Source organism: Octopus sinensis, unplaced genomic scaffold (assembly GCF_006345805.1).
Source record: "Octopus sinensis unplaced genomic scaffold, ASM634580v1 Contig11382, whole genome shotgun sequence".
Lineage (NCBI taxonomy): Eukaryota > Metazoa > Mollusca > Cephalopoda > Octopoda > Octopodidae > Octopus > Octopus sinensis.
Window position 1 is genome coordinate 137275 of NW_021832374.1, and position 14840 is coordinate 152114.

The 14840-nt window shown below is 31.1% G+C and overlaps 1 long non-coding RNA gene and 1 other non-coding gene across 2 annotated transcripts; both read left to right on the forward strand.

Annotated features, from left to right (window-relative positions):
* The first annotated feature begins 6959 nt into the window (after positions 1-6959).
* Trnam-cau lies at positions 6960-7031 on the forward strand. The gene has a single exon. It is a non-coding gene; the product is annotated as a tRNA-Met (tRNA).
* Positions 7032-10987: 3956 nt separating this feature from the next.
* Positions 10988-11327, forward strand: LOC118761278. Its single transcript, XR_004997259.1, has 3 exons — positions 10988-11021; positions 11074-11109; positions 11163-11327. It is a non-coding gene; the product is annotated as an uncharacterized LOC118761278 (long non-coding RNA).
* Positions 11328-14840: the final 3513 nt, after the last annotated feature.

The window sequence follows — 14840 nt, forward strand, 5'->3', positions numbered from 1 at the left end:
CATATCTTTGCCCCGATCGCAGTGGAGACGTCTGGAGTCCTCGGTCCCAGAACTAAAAAATTCCTTATTAAACTGGGGGACCTGGCAAGCAGAAGAAGAAATGATCATCGGGAACGGACATGGCTTTTCCAACGCATATCAATAGCCATCTTTCGTCGGAATTGCCATTCCATCTAATTCTCTGCTGCTAATTAAATAAATTCTAATCAATTTACTTATTAATATTTGTAATTGTCAATTCCGATACTTCGAACCAAGCTTGATTTATGAATATAAAACAATTCATTAAACTGAATTTCTTCAAATTTCCGTAATTTCCATCATTAGTACAAAATTAGATAAAGTGTGCATATAAGAGTTGTCAATACCTGTCTTTGAATGATCTTTTGAACAAAATATTTGTTGCAAAATATTTTCTATTTAGGTTTTCTGTAAAATTTTCAATCACAGAGGTTTCAACAAATTGATTTTCCCCACATAAAGCAAAGAAGCAATGCAATATCGATTTTTAAATTTCTCAAGAAATCCATTTGACGCTTGAAATCCTTGAATATTACAAACTTCCGCCATTTTTAGAGACATGGACTTTAAAAGATATTCATTGGTTGTAAATCCAAATGATCGTTTTTTAACGAATCATTCAAATAAATCTCTGTCGAATGGTTTAGTGAAAATTAAATATTCCTTCAGAATTTTATTTATGCAACCCAGTGAAACATTAAAATAAAAGGATGAATCACGTTGTGTTTATTTATATGATATAATTCGATTATTTCCTTCTTTTGAAAAAATTAAGGCGTTTTCGATTTTTCACCATTTTAACAAATGTAAAACGTGTAATTTATTCATTTTAAGGAATTTCAAATATACAGAAATATTAAATTTAATATTTTTATGTTCAAAAAAATTCACTATTCTCTAATAGTGAACGTCAAAATATTTAAATAAATGATATTATACATTTTTAAAGGGAATACTCATTTTATAATTAATATATTAATGAGAATTACTAATATTTGTTAAATAAATAAATAAAGAATTACTAATATTTGTTATTGTAGATTGCATAAGCATCACGTCACAAGATCGCCTCAAACAAGTCGAAATAGAGAAATTTCATAAATATTATCTGCTCGCAAACGAACTTTCGATACTTTATGATGCAAAGGTAAAGATTATCCCGGTTGTCTTGACCTGGGACGGCGTTGTTTCGAGATACTTCAAAAACTATATGGACAAATTGTCGATCGAAAAAGCCACAAGAACTTATATTCAATCTGTTGTTTAAAAAAGGACTCTAGAAAGCATGGTAGTTGAACACAGACATGGAGTGAGAGTATCTGCCGAAGAATACGCCTCTGCTGCTTACCAGCTTGCAGAAGTGGCATGCTGCCGTGACACGCCGGTGAAAGATATGAGACAAATAGAAAATCTATCTGGCTGGGAGATGGAGAGTGAGGAGGAACTGGTTGCAAGCTCTTCTCCTAAAAGGAGGAGAGAGATTCCAATAATCGGGACTGAGAATCTAAATTAAATAGTCTAGCTTAAGTTAAATTTTGTTTCTTTTAATAAATTATAGATTGCATTAATATGGCCTGTTCATAATGAAGAGGGTTCACTATAAGAGGGTTGACTGTATCTTTACTTAGTTACTTCAGCTTCCCTAGCATGTAGGAACCTGACTGCAATCAGGTAGCGAGAAGCAGAAATTGGGTGCTCCCAGAAATCCCGAATCTCAATAGGTGGTGATAGGTAAGGCGGTCCAGGACAGGAAAAAAATCTTCAGGGGAGAAAGAGCGGTGTGTGTCAAAAATGAATGGATGATGTCTCAAGCAAAGTTTTGCAAGCTGGACACGGAGGTACCTGTCGAGTGATTGCTCTGAAGAATGGACCGGTGGCGGGGGAGAAACAAGAAGTTTGTTATTTTTGAGCATCCTGATAGCACAAGATGAGATGTAATCATGAATTATTTTCTGCAAGTTTTTTTATTGTTCGTTAAGAGTATTTTTGAAAGACATTTGGATTGATCGGCCAGAGTAATATCTTTTGTTTTCTGAAATAAGATTTTGTGGCATGGATGAGATAAGTATTATATTTTGTTGAGGAATTGGAGTCCTCTTAGCGCCAAATGATCTTCGACCGGAAGGATACAAAATTTCCAAAAAAAGATGATCGGTGAAAGTGGAGGCTAGGCAGTCAGTTATTTGTCGGAGGCCTGAGTTTTGGATTCTTGATTTGGGTCAACTTCACGTGGTGTTGTTTGGATACTGCTCTAATGCTACTATAAGACATTCAACAATCTCCCCATTTGATCGTTGTCACAAATATCTTTCTGCCAAAGATACAAAAATCAGGGAAAATGTTACAATTTTAAACAAGTAAAAAAAGGATTTGAAATTAATGAAATCCAAATAAATATTAAAAATTGTGAAATAAGTTTTTTGCAGTTCATATACTTCATATTGCTAAGTCTGCAGTGCCCGATAAGTTCAATGTGTACATGTACATGATTTATGTCAACTATTTTGGAGTATCAGTGACGATATTTGATTATCTGGAGTTCAGTCGTTCAAAGGATTAAACGATAGTTAATCATCTAGACGAATTCAATCACAAAAATACATACCAATTTGCGGCTTTTTTAGGAATATCATATAAGGATAGAATCGACAAAATTCTTTAAATCTGATATGCAAAAATGGAATATAGATATTCTACAAAAAAACTTTAGAGAGCATGATAATTGAACACAATCATGAAATAAACATTGACAACTATTTTGACTAAATTATAAGGGCAACGAATAGTCCTATCTCTAAAGGAAAATAACGGTAAGTGCATGCCGACTTGTCAAATGAGTATGGAAAACAAATCTTAATTGCTAGATTAAAATATTATTCTGCACCTATATAGCATTGCCGCTTTTCTTAGTCACAGAAAGATAATTGTATTTGTTAAAAAAAGTATAAAATATAAATTGTCACGCACCGCCAGCCAGTATCGCGTGTTTGTTGCCCCGAAGAACCGAAATATTAAAAAGAATTAAAAACAATTATATCGTGTTATAGTGTACATATTATTGATTAATGTGACATTAATATTTAGACGCAAAATTCTATTTATGGTGCGACAAATTATTTTCGGATCTGAACATTTTTATAAATAAATAGCCATGAATACAATTGAAAGAAAAATTACTATTTTCTCAAATCAGAACTTCATAGATATGTACAAATATGAAAGAGTAATCTATTGTAAATATATCATTAGCTTAACCATGATTTAAATATCTTAAAAAATTTTGAGGATAAAAAAATTAAACAAGAAATTTTAAAAGAATTAAAAGAAACGGTAAAGAACCATTAATTTATATTAAAAGTCTAAATGCGAAATTAAATTAATGTTCATTTCTGATCCATTTATTAAAAAACAAAATAATGATTTTTCGTCACAAAGATTAATTCAAATCGTCCAACAGCCTCGTGGAGGTAATGGAATCACAATTTTTAACGAATGGACATCTCCTAAAGGTTTTTAACCTTTAATCATTTAGAATAGAAATTTTTGTCATTCGGTCATTGCGGCAGACTTCTTTTCCTCTTGGATTGACCTTTTATATTAACAAAGTGATGGTTTTCCGGATAAGTTGCTGCTGTGAATATTTTTTTGAGATAAACACTATTTTTTACAAATGTTTTAAATTATTGGAACTGAAGAACGGACTTCCGTGCATGACGTATTGATCTTAATTTTATTTTAGATGCACATATAAATTAATTCGCAACATTAAAGGATTTGACGATAATTATTCAAAGAAAATACGATTTTTTAAAGGAAGCAAACGATTAATCACAAGACAGAAAATAAAATACGGCGAAATCTTGGACGAAAAATACGTTCAATATGTAAATTTAAAGATATAAATCATTTTAAAAGATTCACGAATTACAAAATCGGATAGAAACAAGGCATTAATTATTTTAGTTGAAACCTTAAACTGCTTAACTTGAATGTATTAAAAAGCAATTCAGATTCTTTTTTGATACAATTTTCTCTATATTTTACTAAAAATTCTTTAGATAAGATGATTTTCATAAATCTCAAAACAATTTTCATAGGTCCAATTTAGACATGTTTGAGTGTATATTTTTTTAATTTTTATGGCCATTTCCTCTATTATAAAATAACAAAATCAATTATAAAAATATAAAAATCCTATAAACGAGTGACTATCTTTTCTATACATTCGCACAGCTCAAAATTATTATTCTCCTTCGCAATTTCCTTCGCATACAGCAAGAAAAAACACATCTCATCTCTTGACTGTCTACAAATCTCTCCAATAACAGAAATAGTATCCCCCACATCTGAAATATACAAATATTCCAGAAACCGCTATTTTTCGAAACAGAAGCTCGTATCATTCCAAGAAACCCATCCACACGATCCAAAAACTCAGTACTTGGTTCCCAACTCTTTTTGACACTCTTTTCAGGCTCTTCTTTGCTAATATTAGGGACTATCTCATCGACAGTTTCAACTTCCATAGACACTATGCTGGAAGCAGTCGACGAGCTCCTATAAGGCACAGAAATCCTAAAATCAGACGGAAGAGGCCCAGAACGTCTCCTGAATTTTTTCATCTCCCCCAAAACTCGAGCCATGCTCTCATTAGCCTCGTCAAGCATATAATTCTAATCTTATCAAAATATTCAGACTACACTGCTAAGCTTAAATGGATTCCCAAAAGGATGAAGTCTTGGAGGCTGAGGATCCACTTCCCGAAGAGGCTGAAGCTTCATATTTCGACTCGATGCTTGGAAGTTCCCCATTATTGAAATAGGCAAAGAATGCTTTGATTCTAAAAAATATTTTTGGTCATTTCAACCTGCTTCAACAAGACTTGTTTTGCCAGAAAGAATAGACATCAAATTAGATCGCAAACGAGGATATTCATCCAACAACTTTCCTGCTCCAATCCGATAAATATCACTTTTAATTGTAGTTTAAATACTTACATAAATCCGTGGAAAGAATCGCTGGTTTTAGCAGTACAGAGTTTACGAAAACATTTCCTTTCGTTCTTTCTTCTGTGTTCTACTTGACTGCACGTGCTTTCATACTGAGATTTAGCCTAATTAGTAAACTAATACTCATTTCATAACCCATGATTTAATTCTGTGTAAGGAATTGATAATCGAGTGAGGAATACAACCATTTTCCAATTTATCAGGCAAAGACAAATTCATTCTGGCCAGAATTTTCCGAAGAGACTAAAAAATAACCAAATAAATCACCGGAACGTAATAAAACGGAATTCTATTAAGATAACTCACCAACTCCTCCTTCTTTCCTCTTCCAACGGCTCTCTCAGTAACCAAACTCTCTAAAACAGTCAGAATAGTACCAAAACCTATAAGAGGGAAGAATTCTGTATAGTTAAAAGGAGTAATAACAAGATAAACAGTACTCATGTCTGCATCAGTTCTGAGAAACCCACAAGGAGGAAGACCATTTCGTTTATTTCCACTAAAAGGCACAGCGACCTACAAAAGCAATTAAATCTAAAAAAATGACAGGCCAGCATTTGTCTGGTCTCTGAAACTGTAGAAGATATTGAGTAAGAGGAGAGGACTCGAGTTCGTATATATCCAAAGGTACTTGTTCAGGACAAACCGGCAACGGAGACTGAACAAGCGAGAATTTAAGCGTCGGATGTGCATTTCTGGGGGGCTGGAAATATAAAATTAAAGAAATTGTCATACCAGGCTTAGTAATCCAGGATCGACCCAAAAAGACTCAGGAATAGGCCAATTTCCTTCAGAGATTTTATTATGGAGATGAGGGACATTCACAAAGTTAATTAAAGAGGCCCAGGCTGGCATTGGACAGTCAGATCCTTCATTTGGAAGGTTATAAGCCTCAAAATGGATGTTTACTCCAACCAATAATCTTTGAGCCAATAATTCCAAACTTTGATTAAACGCTTTTTGTGAAAAGACAGAAACAGCTCTTCCTTTAAATTGCCAGAAAAAAACAACCTCCAGTCATTTCACAGAGTTGAGACAGTGAGGGGGGTCCAGTCACTATTTCATCACGTGCCAAAGGAGTATCAAAAGCAGGGAAATTAAGAACAAAAATAAAAATACGCTGATCCCATCGATATGGCTCAATAGTTAACTCCGATCCAAGAATTTTATTATTTGATGACAAATTTATCTAAAAATGATTTATTTTTGTGACTTTTTGGTTTAAAATATCAATAGATGTGCCATCAGTGATACATATGACTACAGCAGGCTCTAATCGGAAAGGATAACGTCCCATTGAGTAGTTATCCACTCCACTTTTAGCTCTGTTGACGTTCAGAAGATCCAAAGCTCTGTTTAGTGATTTTGATAGACTGGTTCCCGCTGTGGTTGATAGACTACGCAATTCTGAGACAAATGTTGGATAATTCTCTTTCCAAGCAGACTAAATATTTTAATATATATTTTTATGTTATTAAATATGTTTAAAAACCTTAATGTTGTTGGGGGGTTCGTCAAAGCTCATTAGAATATACCGGTCTCCTCTCCCGTAGGGAATTTTTTGTTTAGACTTTTTAATTAATGAATTAGTTGATTAAATAAAGGAAATAGTTTACTTTGTAGAACGTTTCCACTCCAATGCGAGCTACATCGAGATGTGAGATTCCTATTTTTGTACGAATATTCATTGAAGCGCTGTTATCAATAAGAAATAAAATAATTGTCATTTTCTGAAGAAAATTTGAACTTAATCGTGAACACAAGAAGAAACTTTTATTTTTAATGAAAATAAATTTTATTAAAACATTTAAACAAAATTTTCATTTAAAACTATTTATTCGGAAATGCGAAAAGAAAATGAACGTGCTGAAAAGTAAATCCGAAATATAGGGTGCCGGCATTAACAAACGAAAAAATAAATAGTTAACTAGCGGAATGGCGCAGTGGGAGCGCGCTGGGCCCATAACCCAGAGGTCCGAGGATCGAAACCTCGTTCCGCTATTTTTTAAATTTTTTTATTTACAATCAAATTATGTTTGTTTCTATAGTCGATTCAAATCTTCCTTGACTAAAATTAAAAAAGAATAATTAAAGTATTGAAGAACTTGCAATCGTTCTTTAGGATTACAATAAACCCATTTCGAATAAAAAGCTAGTAAATTATACAATCGAACGCCTTACTCATCCACAGGTAAATTTGTACTTTTATTTTTCCTTAGGTGTTAGTCCGTTTCAAAAATATCGAGAGATCTCAGGCTACAACACTATTGAGAAAAATACTTTAACAGAGACAGACGGTGAAGAAAACCTGGAAAATGTGCATCATTCTGCTTTTTATAAAAGGATGAATAAAAAGATGGGAGTGGATCAAAATATGAATTTAACATTGGAGATTCTGTATCTAATTTATAATAACTTAAAGGTTCGTATTCAGAAGGACTATGGAACTAATCCTTCACTATGTCAGCAAAAATTGGAGCATCTCTACGGTGATCTGTCACTATTGTTAGAAAATTTTCCAACAATTTTGTCAATGTTAAAGATAGTGAGGGAATTGTTAGAGAGGTGCATTCTAAACGCTTTAAAAAGATACTTAAAAATAATTAATTAATGTTTTCTTTGAAAAATATTTGATTATCTCAAACAACAAGACAAGAGGTCATACAGGCGGAACTTTGACCCGATTATTTTGATTATTTTATTTTTGACAAGAATTGACATTGACGACAGCTGTCATGGTTTCAATCTCGGCTTGCTTTTATAATATGATCGCAATTCTAAATAAAATCGTAGGTATCCAACTAAATTTTATTTTTAAGAAAACATGTTTTAATCATATTTTTCCAATATTCGTGCTATAGATTTGTGAATATAAAAGTCGTCTTCATTTTTAACTGTTTTTTAATACATTAAATGTCTTTACAGATAACAGTATGTAGTGTTGGTCGTAGTGACGAGTATACTGTTGCAGATATGGTATAGACCAGGGGTTCTCAACCTTTTTAGCTCAAGGGCCAAATCGATAATTAATATTAGCTTCGCGGGCCGCACAAAAAATATTTTATATATTTTTATATTTTCCAAGCCGGTAACTTGCTTGCAATCCGAAGTGCAGCCACTGCTGATGCGTAATGAGTTTTTGGACTCTGTTTTTTCTTTTTTTAATTTCCATTTCCTTTATAAAGAATTACAAGCTAAAAAATCTAAAAAAAGGCGTTGTAACTAAAAAGAAAGTATTATTTGTTTATTAAGTTTTTGAATTCCGAAATAAGTAAAGTCGAAGAAGTTCGTAAAAGCTGACTCGAGTGATTATCCGTGAGTTTGTTACGATATTTATTTTTTATGCGAATCATTTTACTAAATATTGATTCGCATAAATAGTAGATCCAAACATTGATATATTCATATATGCATTGTGTGTTATATTTTTGAATTTGTCTTGAGGAATTAATTCGTAAAAATCAATAATGGACGCTTTTTTGAACAATGCCGCCAGTTCTATATCATGTTGTAAATTAATGAGTTCTAGTTGAAACTTTGCAGGCGCATCCTTAATTTCCACGCTGAATGGAGTTGTGAATATTTTCATTAAAGGAAGGAATTCTTTAAAATTCTAAAAATTAAATTTATATAAATGTACCCCAAAACGTGCTTCAAATTGATTAATTAAATCACCAATTATGGATATGTATTTTTCATAAGCAGCGCCTTCGTTGTTTTCAGATAGTGAATAAAAATGAGATGTATCTCCCTCTTTAAGGGAAGTCATCCATAAATATAATTTTTCGATAAACGAAGAAATATATCCATATAACTGATAACAGAGTTTGCCTTTTCCTTGTAATTCAACATTGAGATCCGACAAATGCGTGGTTAAATCTACATAAAAAGCCAAATCGGCAATCCATCTTTCATCGTAAAGTTCATCGAAAATTACTTTGTCTTTGGTAAACTCCTTAATTTCTGGAAGCAATTTATAGAACCTTTAATAAAATATTAAGGCATTTCGAACGACTTAACCACCTCACTTCAGTATGAAAAATAACATCTCCATACTCAGCATCAACTTCTTCCAAAAAAGATTTAAAATATCGGTGATTGAGCGCTTTTGAGCGTATCCAATTAACGATATAACGACTTTTTTGGAAACATGTTCCATTTTAATGGACTTGGCGATAAGATTTTCCTGGTGAATTATGCAGTGATGCCATATTAATTGATCGAAACTATTTTCGGTTATATCTTTGGAACAATCAATAAATAATTAAATTTTAACATTATTAAAAAATTAAAAAAGTTAGTTACTCTAGAGGGGCCGCAAGAAAAATCCTGCGGGCCGCATTTGAGAACCGCTGGTATAGACTCTATACCATATCTATATTATAGAGTGAAGTTCATTGGTCAGTCTGATGCAGATAAGAAGTCTTAAATGTCTTTAGTTAATATTCAAATGCAGTCCAAGCGGATATTAAAATTTTGCTATTTAAAATATATTTTTGTAGCGGAATAATTTTACTGTACTTTTCCATATTCATTTAAAAACCTTTTTCAAATGCATGAGAAGAAATGTTCAGCATTCGGCCTGGAGCTCAGCAGTCCGCTGGAGGACCTGCATGAGCGGAGTGTTGACACGATAGACGCGATCCTGGCAAAAACTCGAATTCGCTGAGGGAGATAAGACAGTCTCCTGGGGCAAAACCGAAGTTGAGACCTTCGTGGCTCTCGTTATCAAGCCCCCTAAGCTCTAATTCCTCGGCCACTTTTCTTTTGGAGCTATTGTATTAAATAAACCATATTCTATTCTTCTTTGGGTGTCGACTTATCGTGAGACAAAAACTCTACATTGTCAGAATATTTCTTTAGTTATTGACTCAGTCTTTACTAGTTTTCTCAGATTTAAATTAAGTTTATGTAAGTTTTTATTAATTAATAAATATAAAAATTATTTATTTATTATATTGATAATAAATTAATTCATATTTGCTCTGCTTTCTCGTGACTTCTTCAAATGATTATTTTCTTTGTTTTGTCTGGTTATTTTTGTAATAAAATTAATAAAAGTATTTCTATTAACCACTGTCAGATTAATACCAGCAGTAAAAGTGATAGGTATTTTTATATTTATTAATTTCTTTTAGCTCCAGGTAACGACATACATAATTGATTTTTTGTAACATTCTTTTTCATTTAATAACTATATATCTGATAAAACTTTTAAATAATTATATTTAGGTGATTTAAATAACGCTGAAACACTCCAATCCGGTAAAATAAACAATTTATTATATTTTAGAACAAGCCGCTGATTCCAACGTCGATAAAAATATAAGTTTTTTAATTAATATTGAATTTTAGATCCTCCAGTTGACGAGAATAGTCAAAAAAATGAAGATTCCTCAAATGATGACGGAAATAATGCTAACAGTCATAGATTGTCAGAATTGTTAAATGGCCAACAAAATGCCGAACCAATGAGTCAGCGTTGGTCTTTATTTTTGTATTTCTTAGAATCCAACGATAAAGAAGAAAAGGGGGATAATTCAAAAAATTTGGATTCAGAAAGTCTGGGTTGGTCTTTATTTTTATATTTTTAGATTCCAACAATAAAGCAGCAGAAAAAAGTGATAATTCAATAAATTCGGATCCGAAGAGTGCGGGTCCATTTTTATTTTTGTATTTTTTAGATTCCATCAATAAAGGAGAAGAAAAAAATGATAATAAAATAAATTCGGATCCGAAGAGTCAGGGTCCATTTTTATTTTTGTATTTTTTAGATTCCATCAATAAAGGAGAAGAAAAAATTGATAATTCAATAAATTCGGATCAGAAGAGTGAGGGTCAGTTTGTATTTTTGTATTTTTTAGATTCGAATGATAAAGAAAAAGAAAAAAGTGATAATTTAGAAAATTCGGATTTAAAGAGTGGAGGCTGGTCTTTATTTTTTAGATTCCGATAATAAAAATGAAGATAAAATTGATAATTCAAAGAAAGGTATTTATACAATTATAAAATCATTAAACTCTAAATTATTGAAATATTTTAGTGATCAAAAATCCTGAAACTGTTGGAACTCAAAATGGTTTTTAATATTTTATGCTTTCTAAATTTTTCACTGAATAATTTTAACTAAAGGCGGTATTTTTGAGAGTAATAGCAGATTCTTTGTGATAATGTTGGTAATTTTGCTAATTCTAATCATCTTACTTATTCTCAAACGTCCGATATCGATGGTTTATTTTTTACTTTTATTTTAGAAATTGTCAAATCTTTTCTCTTCTAGAACTAGAGGTCGATATACCGTCCTTGAAGAAAAGGTTGCCTAGACATTAGTTGTTTTAATGTTGTTTTTCTCTTATGGTGTTAGAATTAAAATTTTTCGGTTATAACTTTAATACTCAGTTTATGTAAAATTTTATAATTTGAACAGGAAGTTGATTAAAATGTCGTTTTAGCAAATCAATTTTTTAGATAAAGTAACGCGGCATGTTATTTTTTTAATAATTTATTTTGAAACACTGTTTGTTATCATACAAAGATCTTATTTTTCTACGAATCTTGAATAAACATAAAACAGACTTAGTCTTAATTATATTATGTCGCAAGCGCAGCGAGCGACCGAGCGCAGCGAGCGACCACTCAATTTCTAGATCCGATCAATCAAAAAATCTATAAATTGACAAATACCTAGGGTTGTATTCGGGATTAATATATTCGATAACAAAAATTAAAATCGATGCCAAAGCAGAATGAGCTTTAAAACCGATTTCATAAATAAAAATAATATTTTAAAATTTATAATTGATATTTTAGAATAATGAGAAAAAATCTAAATGCTTCATAATTTATTAAAATGTCAAAACAAGAATCTTCTGAAGGAGCACGCCTGTCAGCACAGTTCATTTTTGATTAGAAGACCTAATTTTAGAGATTAAAACGAAAAAATAACAATGAGATCTGTCAAATTATTACCCCCCCTCACAACCTAAACCAAATTAGCGTTTAGTATTCATTGATTTTACTTTTTCTATTAAGGTCTACTTATAAATTATTTTATGGGATTCAATGGAAAACTTAAGTTATTTCAATTTTAATTTTAAATCATGTTAAAATTTTAAATAATTTAATAAATATATTTGTTGATGATAGGCTTGTTAGCTGTCAAAGTCGCGTCTAGCGCTCGGTCGCGCGCTGCGCTCGCGACATATTATTATTTGTGACTTTTCACAAATTAATTTAGCTTCAAACTGATTATCTTTTTTTATTATTAAAGACAAATACAATATACGGTTATCTTGTTTATAACTATCAAATTGTAAAATTTATAATAAAAGTATTGAAACACTCCAATCCGGTAAAATAAACAATTTATTATATTTTAGAACAAGCCGCTGATTCCAACATCGATAAAAATATAAGTTTTTTAATTAATATTGAATTTTAGATCCTCCAGTTGACGAGAATAGTCAAAAAAATGAAGACGGAAATTTCAAAGAAGAATGTAGTGAAGATATTTTATTTTCTTTAAGATTCTTCAAATGATGACGGAAATAATGCTAACAGTCATAGATTGTCAGATTTGTTAAATGGCCGACAACAAAATGCCGAACCAATGAGTCAGCGTTGGTCTTTATTTTTGTATTTCTTAGAATCCAACGATAAAGAAGAAAAGGGGGATAATTCAAAAAATTTGGATTCAGAAAGTCTGGGTCCATCTTTATTTTTATATTTTTAGATTCCAACAATAAAGCAGCAGAAAAAAGTGATAATTCAATAAATTCGGATCCGAAGAGTGAGGGTCCATTTTTATTTTTGTATTCTTTAGATCCAACAATAAAGAAGAAAGGGGATATTCAAAAAATTGGATCAGAAAGTCTGGGTCAATTTTATATTTTGTATTTTTTAGATTCCAACAATAAAGGAGAAAAAAGTGATAATTCAATAAATTCGGATCCGAAGAGTGCGGGTCCATTTTTATTTTTGTATTCTTTAGATTCCAACAATAAAGCAGAAGAAATGGGGGATAATTCAAAAAATTCGGATCCGAAGAGTCAGGGTCAATTTGTATTTTTGTAATTTATAGATTTTAACGATAAAGGAGAAGAAAAAAATGATAATAAAATAAATTCGGATCCGAAGAGTCAGGGTCAATTTTTATTTTTGTATTTTTTAGATTCGAATGATAAAGAAAAAGAAAAAAGTGATAATTTAGAAAATTCGGATTTAAAGAGTGGGGGCTGGTCTTTATTTTTTAGATTCCGATAATAAAAATGAAGATAAAATTGATAATTCAAAGAAAGGTATTTATACAATTATAAACTCATTAAACTCTAAATTATTGGAATATTTTAGTGATCAAAAATCCTGGAACTGTTGGAACTCAAAATGGTTTTTAATATTTTGTTTTCTAAATTTTCACTGAATAATTTTAATTAAAGGCGGTGTTTTTGAGAGTAATAGCAGATTCTTTGTGATAATGTTGGTAATTTTGGTAATTCTAATCATCTTACTTATTCTCAAACGTCCGATATCGATGGTTTATTTTTTATTTTATTTTAGAAATTGTCAAATCTTTTCTCTTCTAGAACTAGAGGTCGATATACCGTCCTTGAAGAAAAGGTTGCTTAGACATTAGTTGTTTTAATGTTGTTTTTCTCTTATGGTGTTAGAATTAAAATTTTCGGTTATAACTTTAATACTCAGTTTATGTAAAATTTATTTATATAATTTGAACAAGAAGTTGATTAAAATGTCGTTTTAAGATCAATTTTTTAGATAAAGTAACGCGGCATGTTATTTTTTTAATATTTATTTTGAAACACTGTTTGTTATCATACAAAGATCTTATTTTTCTACGAATCATGAATAAACATAAAATAGACTTAGTCTTATTTATATTATTATTTGTGACTTTTCACAAATTAATTTTAGCTTCAAACTGATTATCTTTTTTTATTATTAAAGACAAATACAAATATACGGTTATCTTGTTTATAACTATCAACTTGTAAAATTTATAATAAAAGTATTAGTAGTAAAAATTAACGAAGATTAATCAAAATTCTGTGGTCAAGTCATATCGAATTGTCGGAATAATAGTATGGACAAACTTAAGGAAAAGAACCATATAACTATTATAACCACAAAACTACTTACAAATGAACAGGCACTTCTTGTCCAGTCGCCATAATCTCTTCAATCCTCCGCTTCATCGTATTACCGTGACTATAAACATTATACCAACTATAAACTGGCAAGGATGAATAGTCGCCATTTGTGACTTGTCCAAATTAAACGGAAATGCTTCTACCGTTATCGTCTTATTAATGTGTTGTGCACTGAAATCTTCAAACATCTCCTCGGGTGTCAAGACTACTCCTTTCTTAAATAGCTTCAAAAACAAACTCAACATGATTAAACCCCAACAGCCACATTCTGGGGACACGATACATTCTATCATATGTCACGTACAAAGTATATGTTCTATAATTTTCTACATAGCCAACATCTTCGGTCTCGGATTCTCCATCCTATAAAATTCATTTTTTGATAAAAAAACATCCTCAATCTCACATGCCTCCAAATCGTCCAAAGATTGAACACATTCTCCTGTATCTCCTCCTCCCGACAAATCAATCGGCTAAAACATTAAATCAACACATTTATTGACTATTTATGAATTAATACCGGTTCGATTGATTGGTTGTTTTGAGAAAAATGAGGAGATTTTGTATTTTTAGATAAATTATTTATATCTTCATTATTGGAGACAGATTTTTCTTCAATAAGTAAGATATCTTCGCCTTCTTCACT